At 39.2% G+C, this 22,038-nt stretch overlaps 10 non-coding genes across 10 annotated transcripts; all 10 read right to left on the bottom strand.

The window, feature by feature from the left end:
• Positions 1-1,965: 1,965 nt before the first annotated feature.
• Positions 1,966-2,037, bottom strand: TRNAE-UUC (transfer RNA glutamic acid (anticodon UUC)). Its single transcript has one exon. It is a non-coding gene; the product is annotated as a tRNA-Glu (tRNA).
• Positions 2,038-3,227: 1,190 nt separating this feature from the next.
• TRNAE-UUC (transfer RNA glutamic acid (anticodon UUC)) lies at positions 3,228-3,299 on the bottom strand. The gene has a single exon. It is a non-coding gene; the product is annotated as a tRNA-Glu (tRNA).
• Positions 3,300-4,490: 1,191 nt separating this feature from the next.
• Positions 4,491-4,562, bottom strand: TRNAE-UUC (transfer RNA glutamic acid (anticodon UUC)). Its single transcript has one exon. It is a non-coding gene; the product is annotated as a tRNA-Glu (tRNA).
• Positions 4,563-5,205: 643 nt separating this feature from the next.
• On the bottom strand, positions 5,206-5,277 carry TRNAE-UUC (transfer RNA glutamic acid (anticodon UUC)). The gene has a single exon. It is a non-coding gene; the product is annotated as a tRNA-Glu (tRNA).
• Positions 5,278-6,466: 1,189 nt separating this feature from the next.
• On the bottom strand, positions 6,467-6,538 carry TRNAE-UUC (transfer RNA glutamic acid (anticodon UUC)). The gene has a single exon. It is a non-coding gene; the product is annotated as a tRNA-Glu (tRNA).
• A 3,704-nt stretch (positions 6,539-10,242) lies between these two features.
• On the bottom strand, positions 10,243-10,314 carry TRNAE-UUC (transfer RNA glutamic acid (anticodon UUC)). The gene has a single exon. It is a non-coding gene; the product is annotated as a tRNA-Glu (tRNA).
• Positions 10,315-11,503: 1,189 nt separating this feature from the next.
• Positions 11,504-11,575, bottom strand: TRNAE-UUC (transfer RNA glutamic acid (anticodon UUC)). Its single transcript has one exon. It is a non-coding gene; the product is annotated as a tRNA-Glu (tRNA).
• A 2,441-nt stretch (positions 11,576-14,016) lies between these two features.
• On the bottom strand, positions 14,017-14,088 carry TRNAE-UUC (transfer RNA glutamic acid (anticodon UUC)). Its single transcript has one exon. It is a non-coding gene; the product is annotated as a tRNA-Glu (tRNA).
• A 3,713-nt stretch (positions 14,089-17,801) lies between these two features.
• Positions 17,802-17,873, bottom strand: TRNAE-UUC (transfer RNA glutamic acid (anticodon UUC)). The gene has a single exon. It is a non-coding gene; the product is annotated as a tRNA-Glu (tRNA).
• A 1,189-nt stretch (positions 17,874-19,062) lies between these two features.
• Positions 19,063-19,134, bottom strand: TRNAE-UUC (transfer RNA glutamic acid (anticodon UUC)). Its single transcript has one exon. It is a non-coding gene; the product is annotated as a tRNA-Glu (tRNA).
• Between the last annotated feature and the right edge of the window lie 2,904 nt (positions 19,135-22,038).

The raw sequence follows: 22,038 nt of genomic DNA, 5'->3' as shown, positions 1-22,038 counted from the left end.
GAGAATCTTTTGATTGACTGATTTTCCCATATAATGAAATGCTGGCATTTTTGGAGACCTTTTGGCACCTTTGCCGTCATGTTCCTTGTGTCCAAAAGATACTTGGGATTAAAATCTATCACTGAAAAGAAAGGTTTTGGCAACCTTGCGGAAGCTAAAAGTACCCGTTCTAAAGTGCTCTTGGAGGAAGTAAGTTTTTGCAAAGGTGGCGTGGCCTTCTTTGATATCAGCAATATGCCTTAAAAAGGTTTAAACGAGTAAAACTATTAGAGCGTCAGTGTCTTGATGTTAATGCAAGGTGCATTGAATCTAATTTTTTGACATGTTTGCAAGACATGACTTCATTGGAAGGTCCTGGATTGGTAAAAAACGAATCTATCTGCATATAATCCTCAAGGGACGCTTTCTTGTGCTTTAGGCAGAAGCGACAATTTCCATTTCAAGCAAAAGTCATTTTTTCCCTGCCAAATAATAACATTTTGTTTATTGAATGTTGATGTGTTCTTTAGAAAAGTCCTGTTCTGTGAACATAAAATGTTACGTGTAGTAAATTCTCTCATCCAGGATGTATTGGAATACGATGTTTATTTCTATAATCTGACTAGGAGCAATCTTCAATCCAGTGCGGATAGAATAGTAAACCGGAGACATTAATTTATATGGGTGAGATTAAAAGGTGACTAAAGAAGAAAAGCTAAGGACAATTCCCATACCGGGAGTCGAACCCGGGCCGCCTGTGTGAAAACCAGGAATCCTAACCGCTAGACCATATGGGAAGCTCTGTCACCTTTTCTCTAGAGTGGGTAACACAAGACAACCAAAAGTTCTTGGCATTTTGAAAGGTTTCCTAAAATGATTTGTTTTCACCTCTATGTCTGAAAAAACAGGAATCCTAAATGCCAGACCAAGTGAAAAGCTTAACTTATTTTGACACGGATCGGTTGACATAAGGAGAAGGTTGCCTGAAGCTTATGCAAGAAAAGGAAGCTCTTGCAAAAAGGCATTATCCTCTTTGGAGCGGGGTTAAACATTGAGCTATGTTTGGGAGCTCACAAACTCCACACTTCGCAAGATTCTTCATACATCTTCTGGAATAAATATATCACAGCACTGCATTGATAGGCTGCTTTAGGTCAAGAAAAGAAAGCCACCAAGCATTATGTTCTACCACCTGAGTGAAAAATCAAGAAGCACCTTAAGCAATACGCCAAATGAAAACCCTTGCCATGCCTGGTTAAATGGTAAATCGTTTAGCTTCTCTGGAGAATCTTTTGATTGACTGATTTTCCCATATAATGAAATGCTGGCATTTTTGGAGACCTTTTGGCACCTTTGCCGTCATGTTCCTTGTGTCCAAAAGATACTTGGGAGTAAAATCTATCACCGAAAAGAAAGGTTTTGGCAACCTTGTGGAAGCTAAAAGCACCCGTTCTAAAGTGCTCTTGGAGGAAGTAAGTTTTTGCAAAGGTGGCGTGGCCTTCTTTGATATCAGCAATATGCCTTAAAAGGGTTTAAACGAGTAAAACTATTAGAGCGTCAGTGTCTTGATGTTAATGCAAGGTGCACTGAATCTAATTTTTTGACATGTTTGCAAGACATGACTTCATTGGAAGATCCTGGATTGGTAAAAAACTAATCTATCTGCATATAATCCTCAAGGGACGCTTTCTTGTGCTTTAGGCAGAAGCGACAATTTCCATTTCAAGCAAAAGTCATTTTTTCCCTGCCAAATAATAAAAAATTTTCATTGAATGTTGATGTGTTCTTTAGAAAAGTCCTGTTCTGTGCACATAAAATGTAACGTGTAGTAAATTCTCTCATCCAGGATGTATTGGAATACGATGTTTATTTCTATAATCTGACTAGGAGCAATCTTCAATCCAGTGCGGATAGAATAGTAAACCGGAGACATTAACTTATATGGGTGAGATTAAAATGTGACTAAAGAAGAAAAGCTAAGGACAATTCCCATACCGGGAGTCGAACCCGGGCCACCTGGGTGAAAACCAGGAATCCTAACCGCTAGACCATATGGGAAGCTCTGTCACCTTTTTTCTAGAGTGGGTAACACAAGACAGCCAAAAGTTCTTGGCATTTTGAAAGGTTTCCTAAAATGATTTGTTTTCACCTCTATGTCTGAAAAAACAGGAATCCTAAATGCCAGACCAAGTGAAAAGCTTAACTTATTTTGACACGGATCGGTTGACATAAGGAGAAGGTTGCCTGAAGATTATGCAAGAAAAGGAAGCTCTTGCAAAAAGGCATTATCCTCTTTGGAGCGGGGTTAAACATTGAGCTATGTTTGGGAGCTCACAAACTCCACACTTCGCAAGATTCTTCATACATCTTCTGGAATAAATATATCACAGCACTGCATTGATAGGCTGCTTTAGGTCAAGAAAAGAAAGCCACCAAGCATGATGTTCTACCACCTGAGTCAAAAATCAAGAAGAACCTTAAGCAATACGCCAAATGCAAGCCCTTGCCATGCCTGGTTAAATGGTAAATCGTTTAGCTTCTCTGGAGAATCTTTTGATTGACTGATTTTCCCATATAATGAAATCCTGGCATTTTTGGAGACCTTTTGGCACCTTTGCCGTCATGTTCCTTGTGTCCAAAAGATACTTGGGAGTAAAATCTATCACGGAAAAGAAAGGTTTTGGCAACCTTGTGGAAGCTAAAAGCACCCGTTCTAAAGTGCTCTTGGAGGAAGTAAGTTTTTGCAAAGGTGGCGTGGCCTTCTTTGATATCAGCAATATGCCTTAAAAGGGTTTAAACGAGTAAAACTATTAGAGCGTCAGTGTCTTGATGTTAATGCAAGGTGCATTGAATCTAATTTTTTGACATGTTTGCAAGACATGACGTCATTGGAAGATCCTGGATTGGTAAAAAACTAATCTATCTGCATATAATCCTCAAGGGACGCTTTCTTGTGCTTTAGGCAGAAGCGACAATTTCCATTTCAAGCAAAAGTCATTTTTTCCCTGCCAAATAATAACATTTTGTTTATTGAATGTTGATGTGTTCTTTAGAAAAGTCCTGTTCTGTGCACATAAAATGTTACGTGTAGTAAATTCTCTCATCCAGGATGTATTGGAATACGATGTTTATTTCTATAATCTGACTAGGAGCAATCTTCAATCCAGTGCGGATAGAATAGTAAACCGGAGACATCTACTTATATGGGTGAGAACAAAAGGTGACTAAAGAAGAAAAGCTAAGGACAATTCCCATACCGGGAGTCGAACCCAGGCCGCCTGGGTGAAAACCAGGAATCCTAACCGCTAGACCATATGGGAAGCTCTGTCACCTTTTCTCTAGAGTGGGTAACACAAGACAACCAAAAGTTCTTGGCATTTTGAAAGGTTTCCTAAAATGATTTGTTTTCACCTCTATGTCTGAAAAAACAGGAATCCTAAATGCCAGACCAAGTGAAAAGCTTAACTTATTTTGACACGGATCGGTTGACATAAGGAGAAGGTTGCCTGAAGATTATGCAAGAAAAGGAAGCTCTTGCAAAAAGGCATTATCCTCTTTGGAGCGGGGTTAAACATTGAGCTATGTTTGGGAGCTCACAAACTCCACACTTCGCAAGATTCTTCATACATCTTCTGGAATAAATATATCACAGCACTGCATTGATAGGCTGCTTTAGGTCAAGAAAAGAAAGCCACCAAGCATGATGTTCTACCACCTGAGTGAAAAATCAAGAAGAACCTTAAGCAATACGCCAAATGCAAACCCTTGCCATGCCTGGTTAAATGGTAAATCGTTTAGCTTCTCTGGAAAATCTTTTGATTGACTGATTTTCCCATATAATGAAATGCTGGCATTTTTGGAGACCTTTTGGCACCTTTGCCGTCATGTTCCTTGTGTCCAAAAGATACTTGGGAGTAAAATCTGTCACCGAAAAGAAAGGTTTTGGCAACCTTGCGGAAGCTAAAAGTACCCGTTCTAAAGTGCTCTTGGAGGAAGTAAGTTTTTGCAAAGGTGGCGTGGCCTTCTTTGATATCAGCAATATGCCTTAAAAGGGTTTAAACGTGTAAAACTATTAGAGCGTCAGTGTCTTGATGTTAATGCAAGGTGCATTGAATCTAATTTTTTGACATGTTTGCAAGACATGACTTCATTGGAAGGTCCTGGATTGGTAAAAAACGAATCTATCTGCATATAATCCTCAAGGGATGCTTTCTTGTGCTTTAGGCAGAAGCGACAATTTCCATTTCAAGCAAAAGTCATTTTTTTCCCTGCCAAATAATAACATTTTGTTTATTGAATGTTGATGTGTTCTTTAGAAAAGTCCTGTTCTGTGCACATAAAATGTAACGTGTAGTAAATTCTCTCATCCAGGATGTATTGGAATACGATGTTTATTTCTATAATCTGACTAGGAGCAATCTTCAATCCAGTGCGGATAGAATAGTAAACCGGAGACATCTACTTATATGGGTGAGAACAAAAGGTGACTAAAGAAGAAAAGCTAAGGACAATTCCCATACCGGGAGTCGAACCCGGGCCGCCTGGGTGAAAACCAGGAATCCTAACCGCTAGACCATATGGGAAGCTCTGTCACCTTTTCTCTAGAGTGGGTAACACAAGACAACCAAAAGTTCTTGGCATTTTGAAAGGTTTCCTAAAATGATTTGTTTTCACCTCTATGTCTGAAAAAACAGGAATCCTAAATGCCAGACCAAGAGAAAAGCTTAACTTATTTTGACACGGATCGGTTGACATAAGGAGAAGGTTGCCTGAAGATTATGCAAGAAAAGGAAGCTCTTGCAAAAAGGCATTATCCTCTTTGGAGCGGGGTTAAACATTGAGCTATGTTTGGGAGCTCACAAACTCCACACTTCGCAAGATTCTTCATACATCTTCTGGAATAAATATATCACAGCACTGCATTGATGCTTGTGCTTTAGGCAGAAGCGACAATTTCCATTTCAAGCAAAAGTCATTTTTTCCCTGCCAAATAATAACATTTTGTTTATTGAATGTTGATGTGTTCTTTAGAAAAGTCCTGTTCTGTGCACATAAAATGTTACGTGTAGTAAATTCTCTCATCCAGGATGTATTGGAATACGATGTTTATTTCTATAATCTGACTAGGAGCAATCTTCAATCCAGTGCGGATAGAATAGTAAACCAGAGACATTAACTTATATGGGTGAGATTAAAAGGTGATTAAAGAAGAAAAGCTAAGGACAATTCCCATACCGGGAGTTGAACCCGGGCCGCCTGGGTGAAAACCAGGAATCCTAACCGCTAGACCATATGGGAAGCTCTGTCACCTTTTCTCTAGAGGGGGTAACACAAGACAACCAAAAGTTCTTGGCATTTTGAAAGGTTTCCTAAAATGATTTGTTTTCACCTCTATGTCTGAAAAAACAGGAATCCTAAATGCCAGACCAAGTGAAAAGCTTAACTTATTTTGACACGGATCGGTTGACATAAGGAGAAGGTTGCCTGAAGATTATGCAAGAAAAGGAAGCTCTTGCAAAAAGGCATTATCCTCTTTGGAGCGGGGTTAAACATTGAGCTATGTTTGGGAGCTCACAAACTCCACACTTCGCAAGATTCTTCATACATCTTCTGGAATAAATATATCACAGCACTGCATTGATAGGCTGCTTTAGGTCAAGAAAAGAAAGCCACCAAGCATTATGTTCTACCACCTGAGTGAAAAATCAAGAAGAACCTTAAGCAATACGCCAAATGCAAACCCTTGCCATGCCTGGTTAAATGGTAAATCGTTTAGCTTCTCTGGAGAATCTTTTGATTGACTGATTTTCCCATATAATGAAATGCTGGCATTTTTGGAGACCTTTTGGCACCTTTGCCGTCATGTTCCTTGTGTCCAAAAGATACTTGGGAGTAAAATCTATCACCGAAAAGAAAGGTTTTGGCAACCTTGTGTAAGCTAAAAGCACCCGTTCTAAAGTGCTCTTGGAGGAAGTAAGTTTTTGCAAAGGTGGCGTGGCCTTCTTTGATATCAGCAATATGCCTTAAAAGGGTTTAAACGAGTAAAACTATTAGAGCGTCAGTGTCTTGATGTTAATGCAAGGTGCATTGAATCTAATTTTTTGACATGTTTGCAAGACATGACTTCATTGGAAGGTCCTGGATTGGTAAAAAACTAATCTATCTGCATATAATCCTCAAGAGACGCTTTCTTGTGCTTTAGGCAGAAGCGACAATTTCCATTTCAAGCAAAAGTCATTTTTTTCCCTGCCAAATAATAAAAAAATTCATTGAATGTTGATGTGTTCTTTAGAAAAGTCCTGTTCTGTGCACATAAAATGTTACGTGTAGAAAATTCTCTCATCCAGGATGTATTGGAATACGATGTTTATTTCTATAATCTGACTAGGAGCAATCTTCAATCCAGTGCGGATAGAATAGTAAACCGGAGACATTAACTTATATGGGTGAGATTAAAATGTGACTAAAGAAGAAAAGCTAAGGACAATTCCCATACCGGGAGTCGAACCCGGGCCGCCTGGGTGAAAACCAGGAATCCTAACCGCTAGACCATATGGGAAGCTCTGTCACCTTTTCTCTAGAGTGGGTAACACAAGACAGCCAAAAGTTCTTGGCATTTTGAAAGGTTTCCTAAAATGATTTGTTTTCACCTCTATGTCTGAAAAAACAGGAATCCTAAATGCCAGACCAAGTGAAAAGCTTAACTTATTTTGACACGGATCGGTTGACATAAGGAGAAGGTTGCCTGAAGATTATGCAAGAAAAGGAAGCTCTTGCAAAAAGGCATTATCCTCTTTGGAGCGGGGTTAAACATTGAGCTATGTTTGGGAGCTCACAAACTCCACACTTCGCAAGATTCTTCATACATCTTCTGGAATAAATATATCACAGCACTGCATTGATAGGCTGCTTTAGGTCAAGAAAAGAAAGCCACCAAGCATTATGTTCTACCACCTGAGTGAAAAATCAAGAAGAACCTTAAGCAATACGCCAAATGCAAACCCTTGCCATGCCTGGTTAAATGGTAAATCGTTTAGCTTCTCTGGAGAATCTTTTGATTGACTGATTTTCCCATATAATGAAATGCTGGCATTTTTGGAGACCTTTTGGCACCTTTGCCGTCATGTTCCTTGTGTCCAAAAGATACTTGGGAGTAAAATCTATCACCGAAAAGAAAGGTTTTGGCAACCTTGCGGAAGCTAAAAGTACCCGTTCTAAAGTGCTCTTGGAGGAAGTAAGTTTTTGCAAAGGTGGCGTGGCCTTCTTTGATATCAGCAATATGCCTTAAAAGGGTTTAAACGAGTAAAACTATTAGAGCGTCAGTGTCTTGATGTTAATGCAAGGTGCATTGAATCTAATTTTTTGACATGTTTGCAAGACATGACTTCATTGGAAGGTCCTGGATTGGTAAAAAACGAATCTATCTGCATATAATCCTCAAGGGACGCTTTCTTGTGCTTTAGGCAGAAGCGACAATTTCCATTTCAAGCAAAAGTCATTTTTTCCCTGCCAAATAATAACATTTTGTTTATTGAATGTTGATGTGTTCTTTAGAAAAGTCCTGTTCTGTGAACATAAAATGTTACGTGTAGTAAATTCTCTCATCCAGGATGTATTGGAATACGATGTTTATTTCTATAATCTGACTAGGAGCAATCTTCAATCCAGTGCGGATAGAATAGTAAACCGGAGACATTAATTTATATGGGTGAGATTAAAAGGTGACTAAAGAAGAAAAGCTAAGGACAATTCCCATACCGGGAGTCGAACCCGGGCGAAAATCAGGAATCCTAACCGCTAGACCATATGGGAAGCTCTGTCACCTTTTCTCTAGAGTGGGTAACACAAGACAACCAAAAGTTCTTGGCATTTTGAAAGGTTTCCTAAAATGATTTGTTTTCACCTCTATGTCTGAAAAAACAGGAATCCTAAATGCCAGACCAAGAGAAAAGCTTAACTTATTTTGACACGGATCGGTTGACATAAGGAGAAGGTTGCCTGAAGATTATGCAAGAAAAGGAAGCTCTTGCAAAAAGGCATTATCCTCTTTGGAGCGGGGTTAAACATTGAGCTATGTTTGGGAGCTCACAAACTCCACACTTCGCAAGATTCTTCATACATCTTCTGGAATAAATATATCACAGCACTGCATTGATAGGCTGCTTTAGGTCAAGAAAAGAAAGCCACCAAGCATGATGTTCTACCACCTGAGTGAAAAATCAAGAAGAACCTTAAGCAATACGCCAAATGCAAGCCCTTGCCATGCCTGGTTAAATGGTAAATCGTTTAGCTTCTCTGGAGAATCTTTTGATTGACTGATTTTCCCATATAATGAAATCCTGGCATTTTTGGAGACCTTTTGGCACCTTTGCCGTCATGTTCCTTGTGTCCAAAAGATACTTGGGAGTAAAATCTGTCACCGAAAAGAAAGGTTTTGGCAACCTTGCGGAAGCTAAAAGTACCCGTTCTAAAGTGCTCTTGGAGGAAGTAAGTTTTTGCAAAGGTGGCGTGGCCTTCTTTGATATCAGCAATATGCCTTAAAAGGGTTTAAACGAGTAAAACTATTAGAGCGTCAGTGTCTTGATGTTAATGCAAGGTGCATTGAATCTAATTTTTTGACATGTTTGCAAGACATGACTTCATTGGAAGGTCCTGGATTGGTAAAAAACTAATCTATCTGCATATAATCCTCAAGGGACGCTTTCTTGTGCTTTAGGCAGAAGCGACAATTTCCATTTCAAGCAAAAGTCATTTTTTCCCTGCCAAATAATAACATTTTGTTTATTGAATGTTAATGTGTTCTTTAGAAAAGTCCTGTTCTGTGCACATAAAATGTTACGTGTAGTAAATTCTCTCATCCAGGATGTATTGGAATACGATGTTTATTTCTATAATCTGACTAGTAGCAATCTTCAATCCAGTGCGGATAGAATAGTAAACCAGAGACATTAACTTATATGGGTGAGATTAAAAGGTGATTAAAGAAGAAAAGCTAAGGACAATTCCCATACCGGGAGTCGAACACGGGCCGCCTGGGTGAAAACCAGGAATCCTAACCGCTAGACCATATGGGAAGCTCTGTCACCCTTTCTCTAGAGTGGGTAACACAAGACAACCAAAAGTTCTTGGCATTTTGAAAGGTTTCCTAAAATGATTTGTTTTCACCTCTATGTCTGAAAAAACAGGAATCCTAAATGCCAGACCAAGTGAAAAGCTTAACTTATTTTGACACGGATCGGTTGACATAAGGAGAAGGTTGCCTGAAGATTATGCAAGAAAAGGAAGCTCTTGCAAAAAGACATTATCCTCTTTGGAGCGGGGTTAAACATTGAGCTATGTTTGGGAGCTCACAAACTCCACACTTCGCAAGATTCTTCATACATCTTCTGGAATAAATATATCACAGCACTGCATTGATAGGCTGCTTTAGGTCAAGAAAAGAAAGCCACCAAGCATTATGTTCTACCACCTGAGTGAAAAATCAAGAAGCACCTTAAGCAATACGCCAAATGCAAGCCCTTGCCATGCCTGGTTAAATGGTAAATCGTTTAGCTTCTCTGGAGAATCTTTTGATTGACTGATTTTCCCATATAATGAAATGCTGGCATTTTTGGAGACCTTTTGGCACCTTTGCCGTCATGTTCCTTGTGTCCAAAAGATACTTGGGAGTAAAATCTATCACCGAAAAGAAAGGTTTTGGCAACCTTGTGTAAGCTAAAAGCACCCGTTCTAAAGTGCTCTTGGAGGAAGTAAGTTTTTGCAAAGGTGGCGTGGCCTTCTTTGATATCAGCAATATGCCTTAAAAGGGTTTAAACGAGTAAAACTATTAGAGCGTCAGTGTCTTGATGTTAATGCAAGGTGCATTGAATCTAATTTTTTGACATGTTTGCAAGACATGACTTAATTGGAAGGTCCTGGATTGGTAAAAAACTAATCTATCTGCATATAATCCTCAAGGGACGCTTTCTTGTGCTTTAGGCAGAAGCGACAATTTCCATTTCAAGCAAAAGTCATTTTTTCCCTGCCAAATAATAAAAAAATTTTATTGAATGTTGATGTGTTCTTTAGAAAAGTCCTGTTCTGTGCACATAAAATGTTACGTGTAGTAAATTCTCTCATCCAGGATGTATTGGAATACGATGTTTATTTCTATAATCTGACTAGGAGCAATCTTCAATCCAGTGCGGATAGAATAGTAAACCGGAGACATTAACTTATATGGGTGAGATTAAAATGTGATTAAAGATGAAAAGCTAAGGACAATTCCCATACCGGGAGTCGAACCCGGGCCGCCTGGGTGAAAACCAGGAATCCTAACCGCTAGACCATATGGGAAGCTCTGTCACCTTTTCTCTAGAGTGGGTAACACAAGACAACCAAAAGTTCTTGGCATTTTGAAAGGTTTCCTAAAATGATTTGTTTTCACCTCTATGTCTGAAAAAACAGGAATCCTAAATGCCAGACCAAGTGAAAAGCTTAACTTATTTTGACACGGATCGGTTGACATAAGGAGAAGGTTGCCTGAAGATTATGCAAGAAAAGGAAGCTCTTGCAAAAAGGCATTATCCTCTTTGGAGCGGGGTTAAACATTGAGCTATGTTTGGGAGCTCACAAACTCCACACTTCGCAAGATTCTTCATACATCTTCTGGAATAAATATATCACAGCACTGCATTGATAGGCTGCTTTAGGTCAAGAAAAGAAAGCCACCAAGCATTATGTTCTACCACCTGAGTGAAAAATCAAGAAGAACCTTAAGCAATACGCCAAATGCAAACCCTTGCCATGCCTGGTTAAATGGTAAATCGTTTAGCTTCTCTGGAGAATCTTTTGATTGACTGATTTTCCCATATAATGAAATGCTGGCATTTTTGGAGACCTTTTGGCACCTTTGCCGTCATGTTCCTTGTGTCCAAAAGATACTTGGGAGTAAAATCTATCACCGAAAAGAAAGGTTTTGGCAACCTTGTGTAAGCTAAAAGCACCCGTTCTAAAGTGCTCTTGGAGGAAGTAAGTTTTTGCAAAGGTGGCGTGGCCTTCTTTGATATCAGCAATATGCCTTAAAAGGGTTTAAACGAGTAAAACTATTAGAGCGTCAGTGTCTTGATGTTAATGCAAGGTGCATTGAATCTAATTTTTTGACATGTTTGCAAGACATGACTTCATTGGAAGGTCCTGGATTGGTAAAAAACTAATCTATCTGCATATAATCCTCAAGGGACGCTTTCTTGTGCTTTAGGCAGAAGCGACAATTTCCATTTCAAGCAAAAGTCATTTTTTCCCTGCCAAATAATAAAAAAATTTCATTGAATGTTGATGTGTTCTTTAGAAAAGTCCTGTTCTGTGCACATAAAATGTAACGTGTAGTAAATTCTCTCATCCAGGATGTATTGGAATACGATGTTTATTTCTATAATCTGACTAGGAGCAATCTTCAATCCAGTGCGGATAGAATAGTAAACCGGAGACATTAACTTATATGGGTGAGATTAAAATGTGACTAAAGAAGAAAAGCTAAGGACAATTCCCATACCGGGAGTCGAACCCGGGCCGCCTGGGTGAAAACCAGGAATCCTAACCGCTAGACCATATGGGAAGCTCTGTCACCTTTTCTCTAGAGTGGGTAACACAAGACAGCCAAAAGTTCTTGGCATTTTGAAAGGTTTCCTAAAATGATTTGTTTTCACCTCTATGTCTGAAAAAACAGGAATCCTAAATGCCAGACCAAGTGAAAAGCTTAACTTATTTTGACACGGATCGGTTGACATAAGGAGAAGGTTGCCTGAAGATTATGCAAGAAAAGGAAGCTCTTGCAAAAAGGCATTATCCTCTTTGGAGCGGGGTTAAACATTGAGCTATGTTTGGGAGCTCACAAACTCCACACTTCGCAAGATTCTTCATACATCTTCTGGAATAAATATATCACAGCACTGCATTGATAGGCTGCTTTAGGTCAAGAAAAGAAAGCCACCAAGCATTATGTTCTACCACCTGAGTGAAAAATCAAGAAGCACCTTAAGCAATACGCCAAATGAAACCCTTGCCATGCCTGGTTAAATGGTAAATCGTTTAGCTTCTCTGGAGAATCTTTTGATTGACTGATTTTCCCATATAATGAAATGCTGGCATTTTTGGAGACCTTTTGGCACCTTTGCCGTCATGTTCCTTGTGTCCAAAAGATACTTGGGAGTAAAATCTATCACCGAAAAGAAAGGTTTTGGCAACCTTGTGGAAGCTAAAAGCACCCGTTCTAAAGTGCTCTTGGAGGAAGTAAGTTTTTGCAAAGGTGGCGTGGCCTTCTTTGATATCAGCAATATGCCTTAAAAGGGTTTAAACGAGTAAAACTATTAGAGCGTCAGTGTCTTGATGTTAATGCAAGGTGCATTGAATCTAATTTTTTGACATGTTTGCAAGACATGACTTAATTGGAAGGTCCTGGATTGGTAAAAAACTAATCTATCTGCATATAATCCTCAAGGGACGCTTTCTTGTGCTTTAGGCAGAAGCGACAATTTCCATTTCAAGCAAAAGTCATTTTTTCCCTGCCAAATAATAACATTTTGTTTATTGAATGTTGATGTGTTCTTTAGAAAAGTCCTGTTCTGTGCACATAAAATGTTACGTGTAGTAAATTCTCTCATCCAGGATGTATTGGAATACGATGTTTATTTCTATAATCTGACTAGGAGCAATCTTCAATCCAGTGAGGATAGAATAGTAAACCGGAGACATTAATTTATATGGGTGAGATTAAAAGGTGACTAAAGAAGAAAAGCTAAGGACAATTCCCATACCGGGAGTCGAACCCGGGCGAAAATCAGGAATCCTAACCGCTAGACCATATGGGAAGCTCTGTCACCTTTTCTCTAGAGTGGGTAACACAAGACAACCAAAAGTTCTTGGCATTTTGAAAGGTTTCCTAAAATGATTTGTTTTCACCTCTATGTCTGAAAAAACAGGAATCCTAAATGCCAGACCAAGTGAAAAGCTTAACTTATTTTGACACGGATCGGTTGACATAAGGAGAAGGTTGCCTGAAGATTATGCAAGAAAAGGAAGCTCTTGCAAAAAGGCATTATCCTCTTTGGAGCGGGGTTAAACATTGAGCTATGTTTGGGAGCTCACAAACTCCACACTTCGCAAGATTCTTCATACATCTTCTGGAATAAATATATCACAGCACTGCATTGATAGGCTGCTTTAGGTCAAGAAAAGAAAGCCACCAAGCATGATGTTCTACCACCTGAGTGAAAAATCAAGAAGAACCTTAAGCAATACGCCAAATGCAAGCCCTTGCCATGCCTGGTTAAATGGTAAATCGTTTAGCTTCTCTGGAGAATCTTTTGATTGACTGATTTTCCCATATAATGAAATCCTGGCATTTTTGGAGACCTTTTGGCACCTTTGCCGTAATGTTCCTTGTGTCCAAAAGATACTTGGGAGTAAAATCTGTCACCGAAAAGAAAGGTTTTGGCAACCTTGCGGAAGCTAAAAGTACCCGTTCTAAAGTGCTCTTGGAGGAAGTAAGTTTTTGCAAAGGTGGCGTGGCCTTCTTTGATATCAGCAATATGCCTTAAAAGGGTTTAAACGAGTAAAACTATTAGAGCGTCAGTGTCTTGATGTTAATGCAAGGTGCATTGAATCTAATTTTTTGACATGTTTGCAAGACATGACTTCATTGGAAGGTCCTGGATTGGTAAAAAACTAATCAATCTGCATATAATCCTCAAGGGACGCTTTCTTGTGCTTTAGGCAGAAGCGACAATTTCCATTTCAAGCAAAAGTCATTTTTTCCCTGCCAAATAATAAAAAATTTTTATTGAATGTTGATGTGTTCTTTAGAAAAGTCCTGTTCTGTGCACATAAAATGTTACGTGTAGTAAATTCTCTCATCCAGGATGTATTGGAATACGATGTTTATTTCTATAATCTGACTAGGAGCAATCTTCAATCCAGTGCGGATAGAATAGTAAACCGGAGACATTAACTTATATGGGTGAGATTAAAATGTGATTAAAGATGAAAAGCTAAGGACAATTCCCATACCGGGAGTCGAACCCGGGCCGCCTGGGTGAAAACCAGGAATCCTAACCGCTAGACCATATGGGAAGCTCTGTCACCTTTTCTCTAGAGTGGGTAACACAAGACAACCAAAAGTTTTTGGCATTTTGAAAGGTTTCCTAAAATGATTTGTTTTCACCTCTATGTCTGAAAAAACAGGAATCCTAAATGCCAGACCAAGTGAAAAGCTTAACTTATTTTGACACGGATCGGTTGACATAAGGAGAAGGTTGCCTGAAGATTATGCAAGAAAAGGAAGCTCTTGCAAAAAGGCATTATCCTCTTTGGAGCGGGGTTAAACATTGAGCTATGTTTGGGAGCTCACAAACTCCACACTTCGCAAGATTCTTCATACATCTTCTGGAATAAATATATCACAGCACTGCATTGATAGGCTGCTTTAGGTCAAGAAAAGAAAGCCACCAAGCATGATGTTCTACCACCTGAGTGAAAAATCAAGAAGAACCTTAAGCAATACGCCAAATGCAAGCCCTTGCCATGCCTGGTTAAATGGTAAATCGTTTAGCTTCTCTGGAGAATCTTTTGATTTACTGATTTTCCCATATAATGAAATCCTGGCATTTTTGGAGACCTTTTGGCACCTTTGCCGTAATGTTCCTTGTGTCCAAAAGATACTTGGGAGTAAAATCTGTCACCGAAAAGAAAGGTTTTGGCAACCTTGCGGAAGCTAAAAGTACCCGTTCTAAAGTGCTCTTGGAGGAAGTAAGTTTTTGCAAAGGTGGCGTGGCCTTCTTTGATATCAGCAATATGCCTTAAAAGGGTTTAAACGAGTAAAACTATTAGAGCGTCAGTGTCTTGATGTTAATGCAAGGTGCATTGAATCTAATTTTTTGACATGTTTGCAAGACATGACTTCATTGGAAGGTCCTGGATTGGTAAAAAACTAATCTATCTGCATATAATCCTCAAGGGACGCTTTCTTGTGCTTTAGGCAGAAGCGACAATTTCCATTTCAAGCAAAAGTCATTTTTTCCCTGCCAAATAATAAAAAATTTTTATTGAATGTTGATGTGTTCTTTAGAAAAGTCCTGTTCTGAGCACATAAAATGTTACGTGTAGTAAATTCTCTCATCCAGGATGTATTGGAATACGATGTTTATTTCTATAATCTGACTAGGAGCAATCTTCAATCCAGTGCGGATAGAATAGTAAACCGGAGACATTAACTTATATGGGTGAGATTAAAATGTGATTAAAGATGAAAAGCTAAGGACAATTCCCATACCGGGAGTCGAACCCGGGCCGCCTGGGTGAAAACCACGAATCCTAACCGCTAGACCATATGGGAAGCTCTGTCACCTTTTCTCTAGAGTGGGTAACCCAAGACAACCAAAAGTTCTTGGCATTTTGAAAGGTTTCCTAAAATGATTTGTTTTCACCTCTATGTCTGAAAAAACAGGAATCCTAAATGCCAGACCAAGTGAAAAGCTTAACTTATTTTGACACGGATCGGTTGACATAAGGAGAAGGTTGCCTGAAGATTATGCAAGAAAAGGAAGCTCTTGCAAAAAGGCATTATCCTCTTTGGAGCGGGGTTAAACATTGAGCTATGTTTGGGAGCTCACAAACTCCACACTTCGCAAGATTCTTCATACATCTTCTGGAATAAATATATCACAGCACTGCATTGATAGGCTGCTTTAGGTCAAGAAAAGAAAGCCACCAAGCATTATGTTCTACCACCTGAGTGAAAAATCAAGAAGAACCTTAAGCAATACGCCAAATGCAAACCCTTGCCATGCCTGGTTAAATGGTAAATCGTTTAGCTTCTCTGGAGAATCTTTTGATTGACTGATTTTCCCATATAATGAAATGCTGGCATTTTTGGAGACCTTTTGGCACCTTTGCCGTCATGTTCCTTGTGTCCAAAAGATACTTGGGAGTAAAATCTATCACCGAAAAGAAAGGTTTTGGCAACCTTGTGGAAGCTAAAAGCACCCGTTCTAAAGTGCTCTTGGAGGAAGTAAGTTTTTGCAAAGGTGGCGTGGCCTTCTTTGATATCAGCAATATGCCTTAAAAGGGTTTAAACGAGTAAAACTATTAGAGCGTCAGTGTCTTGATGTTAATGCAAGGTGCATTGAATCTAATTTTTTGACATGTTTGCAAGACATGACTTCATTGGAAGGTCCTGGATTGGTAAAAAACTAATCTATCTGCATATAATCCTCAAGGGACGCTTTCTTGTGCTTTAGGCAGAAGCGACAATTTCCATTTCAAGCAAAAGTCATTTTTTCCCCTGCCAAATAATAAAAAAATGTCATTGAATGTTGATGTGTTCTTTAGAAAAGTCCTGTTCTGTGCACATAAAATGTAACGTGTAGTAAATTCTCTCATCCAGGATGTATTGGAATACGATGTTTATTTCTATAATCTGACTAGGAGCAATCTTCAATCCAGTGCGGATAGAATAGTAAACCGGAGACATTAACTTATATGGGTGAGATTAAAATGTGACTAAAGAAGAAAAGCTAAGGACAATTCCCATACCGGGAGTCGAACCCCAGCCGCCTGGGTGAAAACCAGGAATCCTAACCGCTAGACCATATGGGAAACTCTGTCACCTTTTTTCTAGAGTGGGTAACACAAGACAACCAAAAGTTCTTGGCATTTTGAAAGGTTTCCTAAAATGATTTGTTTTCACCTCTATGTCTGAAAAAACAGGAATCCTAAATGCCAGACCAAGTGAAAAGCTTAACTTATTTGGACACGGATCGGTTGACATAAGGAGAAGGTTGCCTGAAGATTATGCAAGAAAAGGAAGCTCTTGCAAAAAGGCATTATCCTCTTTGGAGCGGGGTTAAACATTGAGCTATGTTTGGGAGCTCACAAACTCCACACTTCGCAAGATTCTTCATACATCTTCTGGAATAAATATATCACAGCACTGCATTGATAGGCTGCTTTAGGTCAAGAAAAGAAAGCCACCAAGCATGATGTTCTACCACCTGAGTGAAAAATCAAGAAGAACCTTAAGCAATACGCCAAATGCAAACCCTTGCCATGCCTGGTTAAATGGTAAATCGTTTAGCTTCTCTGGAGAATCTTTTGATTGACTGATTTTCCCATATAATGAAATGCTGGCATTTTTGGAGACCTTTTGGCACCTTTGCCGTCATGTTCCTTGTGTCCAAAAGATGCTTGGGAGTAAAATCTATCACCGAAAAGAAAGGTTTTGGCAACCTTGTGGAAGCTAAAAGCACCCGTTCTAAAGTGCTCTTGGAGGAAGTAAGTTTTTGCAAAGGTGGCGTGGCCTTCTTTGATATCGGCAATATGCCTTAAAAGGGTTTAAACGAGTAAAACTATTAGAGCGTCAGTGTCTTGATGTTAATGCAAGGTGCATTGAATCTAATTTTTTGACATGTTTGCAAGACATGACTTCATTGGAAGGTCCTGGATTGGTAAAAAACTAATCTATCTGCATATAATCCTCAAGGGACGCTTTCTTGTGCTTTAGGCAGAAGCGACAATTTCCATTTCAAGCAAAAGTCATTTTTTCCCTGCCAAATAATAACATTTTGTTTATTGAATGTTGATGTGTTCTTTAGAAAAGTCCTGTTCTGTGCACATAAAATGTTACGTGTAGTAAATTCTCTCATCCAGGATGTATTGGAATACGATGTTTATTTCTATAATCTGACTAGGAGCAATCTTCAATCCAGTGCGGATAGAACAGTAAACCGGAGACATTAATTTATATGGGTGAGATTAAAAGGTGATTAAAGATGAAAAACTAAGGACAATTCCCATACCGGGAGTCGAACCCAGGCCGCCTGGGTGAAAACCAGGAATCCTAACCGCTAGACCATATGGGAAGCTCTGTCACCTGTTCTCTAGAGTGGGTAACACAAGACAACCAAAAGTTCTTGGCATTTTGAAAGGTTTCCTAAAATGATTTGTTTTCACCTCTATGTCTGAAAAAACAGGAATCCTAAATGCCAGACCAAGTGAAAAGCTTAACTTATTTTGACACGGATCGGTTGACATAAGGAGAAGGTTGCCTGAAGATTATGCAAGAAAAGGAAGCTCTTGCAAAAAGGCATTATCCTCTTTGGAGCGGGGTTAAACATTGAGCTATGTTTGGGAGCTCACAAACTCCACACTTCGCAAGATTCTTCATACATCTTCTGGAATAAATATATCACAGCACTGCATTGATAGGCTGCTTTAGGTCAAGAAAAGAAAGCCACCAAGCATTATGTTCTACCACCTGAGTGAAAAATCAAGAAGAACCTTAAGCAATACGCCAAATGCAAGCCCTTGCCATGCCTGGTTAAATGGTAAATCGTTTAGCTTCTCTGGAGAATCTTTTGATTGACTGATTTTCCCATATAATGAAATCCTGGCATTTTTGGAGACCTTTTGGCACCTTTGCCGTAATGTTCCTTGTGTCCAAAAGATACTTGGGAGTAAAATCTGTCACCGAAAAGAAAGGTTTTGGCAACCTTGCGGAAGCTAAAAGTACCCGTTCTAAAGTGCTCTTGGAGGAAGTAAGTTTTTGCAAAGGTGGCGTGGCCTTCTTTGATATCAGCAATATGCCTTAAAAGGGTTTAAACGAGTAAAACTATTAGAGCGTCAGTGTCTTGATGTTAATGCAAGGTGCATTGAATCTAATTTTTTGACATGTTTGCAAGACATGACTTCATTGGAAGGTCCTGGATTGGTAAAAAACTAATCTATCTGCATATAATCCTCAAGGGACGCTTTCTTGTGCTTTAGGCAGAAGCGACAATTTCCATTTCAAGCAAAAGTCATTTTTTCCCTGCCAAATAATAAAAAAATTTTATTGAATGTTGATGTGTTCTTTAGAAAAGTCCTGTTCTGAGCACATAAAATGTTACGTGTAGTAAATTCTCTCATCCAGGATGTATTGGAATACGATGTTTATTTCTATAATCTGACTAGAAGCAATCTTCAATCCAGTGCGGATAGAATAGTAAACCGGAGACATTAACTTATATGGGTGAGATTAAAATGTGATTAAAGATGAAAAGCTAAGGACAATTCCCATACCGGGAGTCGAACCCGGGCCGCCTGGGTGAAAACCAGGAATCCTAACCGCTAGACCATATGGGAAGCTCTGTCACCTTTTCTCTAGAGTGGGTAACCCAAGACAACCAAAAGTTCTTGGCATTTTGAAAGGTTTCCTAAAATGATTTGTTTTCACCTCTATGTCTGAAAAAACAGGAATCCTAAATGCCAGACCAAGTGAAAAGCTTAACTTATTTTGACACGGATCGGTTGACATAAGGAGAAGGTTGCCTGAAGATTATGCAAGAAAAGGAAGCTCTTGCAAAAAGGCATTATCCTCTTTGGAGCGGGGTTAAACATTGAGCTATGTTTGGGAGCTCACAAACTCCACACTTCGCAAGATTCTTCATACATCTTCTGGAATAAATATATCACAGCACTGCATTGATAGGCTGCTTTAGGTCAAGAAAAGAAAGCCACCAAGCATTATGTTCTACCACCTGAGTGAAAAATCAAGAAGAACCTTAAGCAATACGCCAAATGCAAACCCTTGCCATGCCTGGTTAAATGGTAAATCGTTTAGCTTCTCTGGAGAATCTTTTGATTGACTGATTTTCCCATATAATGAAATGCTGGCATTTTTGGAGACCTTTTGGCACCTTTGCCGTCATGTTCCTTGTGTCCAAAAGATACTTGGGAGTAAAATCTATCACCGAAAAGAAAGGTTTTGGCAACCTTGTGGAAGCTAAAAGCACCCGTTCTAAAGTGCTCTTGGAGGAAGTAAGTTTTTGCAAAGGTGGCGTGGCCTTCTTTGATATCAGCAATATGCCTTAAAAGGGTTTAAACGAGTAAAACTATTAGAGCGTCAGTGTCTTGATGTTAATGCAAGGTGCATTGAATCTAATTTTTTGACATGTTTGCAAGACATGACTTCATTGGAAGGTCCTGGATTGGTAAAAAACTAATCTATCTGCATATAATCCTCAAGGGACGCTTTCTTGTGCTTTAGGCAGAAGCGACAATTTCCATTTCAAGCAAAAGTCATTTTTTCCCCTGCCAAATAATAAAAAAATTTCATTGAATGTTGATGTGTTCTTTAGAAAAGTCCTGTTCTGTGCACATAAAATGTAACGTGTAGTAAATTCTCTCATCCAGGATGTATTGGAATACGATGTTTATTTCTATAATCTGACTAGGAGCAATCTTCAATCCAGTGCGGATAGAATAGTAAACCGGAGACATTAACTTATATGGGTGAGATTAAAATGTGACTAAAGAAGAAAAGCTAAGGACAATTCCCATACCGGGAGTCGAACCCGGGCGAAAACCAGGAATCCTAACCGCTAGATCATATGGGAAGCTCTGTCACCTTTTCTCTAGAGTGGGTAACACAAGACAGCCAAAAGTTCTTGGCATTTTGAAAGGTTTCCTAAAATGATTTGTTTTCACCTCTATGTCTGAAAAAACAGGAATCCTAAATGCCAGACCAAGTGAAAAGCTTAACTTATTTTGACACGGATCGGTTGACATAAGGAGAAGGTTGCCTGAAGATTATGCAAGAAAAGGAAGCTCTTGCAAAAAGGCATTATCCTCTTTGGAGCGGGGTTAAACATTGAGCTATGTTTGGGAGCTCACAAACTCCACACTTCGCAAGATTCTTCATACATCTTCTGGAATAAATATATCACAGCACTGCATTGATAGGCTGCTTTAGGTCAAGAAAAGAAAGCCACCAAGCATTATGTTCTACCACCTGAGTGAAAAATCAAGAAGCACCTTAAGCAATACGCCAAATGAAAACCCTTGCCATGCCTGGTTAAATGGTAAATCGTTTAGCTTCTCTGGAGAATCTTTTGATTGACTGATTTTCCCATATAATGAAATGCTGGCATTTTTGGAGACCTTTTGGCACCTTTGCCGTCATGTTCCTTGTGTCCAAAAGATACTTGGGAGTAAAATCTATCACCGAAAAGAAAGGTTTTGGCAACCTTGTGGAAGCTAAAAGCACCCGTTCTAAAGTGCTCTTGGAGGAAGTAAGTTTTTGCAAAGGTGGCGTGGCCTTCTTTGATATCAGCAATATGCCTTAAAAGGGTTTAAACGAGTAAAACTATTAGAGCGTCAGTGTCTTGATGTTAATGCAAGGTGCATTGAATCTAATTTTTTGACATGTTTGCAAGACATGACTTAATTGGAAGGTCCTGGATTGGTAAAAAACTAATCTATCTGCATATAATCCTCAAGGGACGCTTTCTTTTGCTTTAGGCAGAAGCGACAATTTCCATTTCAAGCAAAAGTCATTTTTTCCCTGCCAAATAATAACATTTTGTTTATTGAATGTTGATGTGTTCTTTAGAAAAGTCCTGTTCTGTGCACATAAAATGTTACGTGTAGTAAATTCTCTCATCCAGGATGTATTGGAATACGATGTTTATTTCTATAATCTGACTAGGAGCAATCTTCAATCCAGTGCGGATAGAATAGTAAACCGGAGACATTAACTTATATGGGTGAGATTAAAAGGTGATTAAAGAAGAAAAGCTAAGGACAATTCCCATACCGGGAGTCGAACCCGGGTCGCGTGGGTGAAAACCAGGAATCCTAACCGCTAGACCATATGGGAAGCTCTGTCACTTTTTCTCTAGAGTGGGTAACACAAGACAACCAAAAGTTCTTGGCATTTTGAAAGGTTTCCTAAAATGATTTGTTTTCACCTCTATGTCTGAAAAAACAGGAATCCTAAATGCCAGACCAAGTGAAAAGCTTAACTTATTTTGACACGGATCGGTTGACATAAGGAGAAGGTTGCCTGAAGATTATGCAAGAAAAGGAAGCTCTTGCAAAAAGGCATTATCCTCTTTGGAGCGGGGTTAAACATTGAGCTATGTTTGGGAGCTCACAAACTCCACACTTCGCAAGATTCTTCATACATCTTCTGGAATAAATATATCACAGCACTGCATTGATAGGCTGCTTTAGGTCAAGAAAAGAAAGCCACCAAGCATGATGTTC

The sequence above is a fragment of the Pelobates fuscus genome, chromosome 3, assembly GCF_036172605.1.
Source record: "Pelobates fuscus isolate aPelFus1 chromosome 3, aPelFus1.pri, whole genome shotgun sequence".
Lineage (NCBI taxonomy): Eukaryota > Metazoa > Chordata > Amphibia > Anura > Pelobatidae > Pelobates > Pelobates fuscus.
This window is presented reverse-complemented; position numbering and strand designations above follow the sequence as displayed.